Source organism: Vigna radiata, chromosome 10, assembly GCF_000741045.1.
Source record: "Vigna radiata var. radiata cultivar VC1973A chromosome 10, Vradiata_ver6, whole genome shotgun sequence".
Taxonomy (NCBI): Eukaryota; Viridiplantae; Streptophyta; class Magnoliopsida; order Fabales; family Fabaceae; genus Vigna; species Vigna radiata.
The window spans coordinates 9941023-9945532 of NC_028360.1; positions in this window are offsets into that span (position 1 = coordinate 9941023).

Sequence of the window (4510 nt, forward strand, 5' to 3'; positions counted from 1 at the left end):
ATTATGATAAGTGACATAATTATTTAATCAGATACGTAAATATAACATAATAGTTAATCAGTAATATATTTTAAAAAAATCATACAAATAAATTTAGCAATTATTATCTGTAATGGTTGAAGTACAAAAAATTATAAAGACAATTGATCCTAATAATTTTGTAACATTAATGTCATCATTTCCTTTATTTCATTGACTTATGATGTTAATGCATACCTGTAACAAAAAATTATTTAAAAGTAAGAAAATATTTCAGCATAAGGAGAAGCTGAAGATGATCCACTATGACAACGAGCATTGACTCCACAATGCTCTTGAATCCTAAAGCACGAGCCAATGAATTCGAACTGGATATTTTTTTTGATTGAGACGATGATGTTGTTGATTCATATGTTTCAATTTTTTCCTACATACAACATTTACTAAAATAGTGAAATTGTCTAAATAAGAAAGACACAATTCTAAAACAATAAGGCATACTATGACCCACTTCCAGTTTTTGTATTACTTTCTCCCAAAATATTAGTCATAATCAATGATGTCAGCATTAAAAACATTCATTTGTAAAAAGATACAAACTATCATAGTAAGAAAATACAGGAAGAAAACTAGTCAAGAACATTCACTTAACACAAATGTGACATAAAAAAATTTTAAATCAAGAACTAATTAAGCATCATCAAGTCAATAAATTATAGTTCTAAAGACTAACTCATAACTAGTAATGTTGTCAAAGAATCATCATAACTACATCATAGGACCAGAGTTGGTTGTTTTCTTTTAATGAAGCATTTTTAATCCAATTGATAAGTATCTAAGAATAAACCTACTACACAAAACTCTTGTGTAAATTGTTTGAGTAATAAGGTATTACTCTACCACCAAAATGGATAAAGAGAAGAAAATTGTGTGTCTCAAACTAGAACATATTAATGAATTAAAAGTTCAAACTAGCACTGTAGATTTGTAAAAATGGTTATAACAACAAAATTCTGGACAAAATCGTGATGAAGCAACAAGGTCATTAAGTAGGAATGGAAATTTCCCTTGTCTCTCATCACTAACAAAAGCTTCATTAGTCTTCTTATGGGTAGTTATCCAAACTTCTCCTCTGCTAACTTTATGCCCATACTATTTTTCCTATAGAAATTAACGAATGCATATTAAGTATGTCAAATATTGTGAGGAATAAAGAATTGAAAAACAATAACACTTCATTATTTCTTTCCTTTTCCTTGCAATGCTTTTGGACCCCCTTGTGTGAGCAAGATGTTTCTTTGTCCTATTGTACTTATTTTTTAAGGCAATCTCCTAACTCAGTCATAAAAAAAGTTATTAAATTATAACAAGATTTTAAAAAAGAAATATACGTTTTATCTTTGCTCTATCATAAAGTTGATAGTCAACAAAAGAAGCCCAATTAATGATCTCTATCTATTCCTTGACAATTAATTCATCTTTAGTACGCGTGCCATCATCTCTTTGTTGTCACAATTCTTGCCGACAACCTCTCCATTGATGATTAAGCGTTTTCAAGATGTAATTGATTTGAATATTGGAATTAGCGACAAACTTTGCCTTCAAAACAGATTTTAATTAAAATTAACAACAATTATCCAATAACTCAATTGTTAATTGAAAATTTACATTCCTTACTTGAATGATATTCTGAATTATGTCTTATTTGTAATATTTAAGAATCTTCTTCCAAGTAAAATAACAAATAAGAAATGCTTTGAAGTTTCTAGTAATACTCTCTAAGAACCAATTCAATAATGCACTACTATCTCCAATTGATTGATACTCGTCATTTCAATGTAATAATAATCTATTCATTTTGAGACAAATTTCAAATATCATTTATTTTTAACGTTGTGTTCCTTTTGAGTGGAAAACGCTGTTCACACTGATATGCGAGGATGAATTTGAGAGATGGGGTTTGTTCTCATGTGATGATTTGCGATGATTTGCGATGAAATAATTCAGCTGATTTGTGGGATATCACTGTTCAACTCATCCCGCTAATTTCAGAGGATTTACGTTGATTGTTAGGGCAAAGACATATATACCCCTGTACGAAAAATAAAATTCCAACAGCAACCTAATAAATGAAACATAAAATTAATATTAAGCCATGCGTTGCAGGTTCAAGGTCTGCGATTTCCAACATGAGCAAGACAGTTGGAGGACCAAAAACGGTGTTCATGATGATGACGGAGTGGATGCAACCAACCAAACGTGGAAGGAGGGATTAAAGAAGTGAAGAAGATGTCGTTCAGAGGCAGACGACATCTGGTTCCAGCACTGTGAAGGAGTTTCAAAACAGGTGTATCCGGATACAAGGTTGGCGTATCCGGATCGAGGTTCTCCAACAACTTCCATTAACGACGTATCAGGATCGAGGTTGTCGCAGGGACTTGGCGTATCCGGTTCCATCTTCTCGACCAAGTTTGGGTATCTGGTTCCAGGTGGTGGAAGGACTTCGAAGGAAGGCGTACTCCAATACAGATCATTATATTCGGCTCAACGGAAGCTGTGTGCGGGTTGATTCGATTTTGCCGGCGTCGTTTCCGGTTCGGAGTGGTATGTGACTAGTGTTGACGAGAAGGGCGCAGATGATGGAGGCTGGTCTGTGACTGGTGTTCGGAGTGGTCTGTGACTGGTGTTGGCGATGGTGCCTTTGGTGTTGCCGAGAAGGGCGCAGATGATGGAGGTTGGTTCATAGATGCAGCAGCAGCAACACAGAAACAGGGACTTTGTATATTTGATGTATTTTGTATAATTATTATATGAATGCATGAATATATTTAATTAAGATATGAGTATACGAATATATCAATTTAATGATACTGTTTATTTGAGTTGTGTTTTTTAAGGTTTTAAATTGCATATATTTTTGGTTATTAAATATCCTGGAAGAAGAATTAGATTTATGAATATATATATATATATATATATATATATATATATATATATATATATATATATATTATGTTTTTTGTTTGTTTATACATGATTATATGAATATATAATGTATTATGTTTAAAAAAATATTTATTTTATTTTATTATAATTTTTTTAATATTTTAAAAATTAATTTTACTTATTATTAATTAATTTCCTTTCTTTATTAACATTTATACATTTAAATATAACATTAAAAAATAACATTTTATATTACTAAAATAATTAGGAGCATTTTGGTAATAATTCATTTCTACCAACTAAACAAATTTTTTAATTCTATCACATCAATCAAATCTTATACTAATTCCGACAAACTTTATTCTCAAATCCACTCTCAATTACCCACAAATCTACTCAAAAAAAACAACAACAAAATATTCTCAAATTCACTCAAATTATCTCCTCTAAATCATCTCCCAATTAACAAAGCATAAATGTTTGATACTCACCTTGCATTGGTCAAGAAATCAAATTTTTATCAAACAACTTCATCCGTAAGTAACATATATAATGCAAGCATGATATATACATAGTGTCTGACATCAACCAACCATGATCTTTTATTTGATATGATGGTGACCTTTCTTGTTGCTTTCAACAAAATATCTTAATTTTTATAATATTTATATTTATTTTATACGTATGAATTTCTTTCAAGGTGGTGAATGAATAACAACTTTATCTGAGGACTACAAAAGGTGAAATGTCAAATCAAATTAATGCACTTGATAAAAATATAGATAAAGATAAGATGCAATTAACGAAGAAGCAAAACTTTGACTGTGATTGTGACATCTTTTTTTATTAAGTTTTTGTTTCAATTCCGTGACACTTTTCATATCTCTATATGTTTGTGGTAGCTAGTGTTTAGGCGGTGCCTTTTAACATTTATTTTAGATTAGTAAAAATTACAGTATTATAACCAAACACTGCATCAAAAATTACTTTGATCATAAAGCATAAGCCTTCAAATAATATTTCTTAAAACCTGCATGACTTAATTAAACTTTTATGATTCAAGTACATAAACATTTGCATACATGGTCATATGATGGTATGGTGACATGGTATGGTGACACTAGTACACTGAGGGGTTTTTACCGTGGTGTTTTCTCATTATACGTCGCGGTTTACGAATCGCGGCATATTCAGCCGCGATAGTAAATCAGAGACTTTAGGCCACGGTTATAACCGCGGTATATAAGTTGGGGAATATGCCGCGATTGTCCAAGGAACCGCTGTCTAAATCCATTTTTTTTTTTAAAAAAAAAAATTGTCCAGTATATGTCGCGGTTCAACCGCGGCAAAAGACTTCAGTATATGCCGCGGTTCTAGCACTAACCGCGACCATATGTCTTTTTTTAAAAAAATAAAATAAAAAAACGAGCACTATATGCCGCAGTTGTGACACAACCGCGACATATTCCCCTGTAGGTTTTTAAAATTGCAGGTCTGTTTTTGTGATATCCACTACCACAAAAACAGACCTGCATATAAAAACATGTACACAAATTCAATTTCAACATAACAAACACATGTTCAA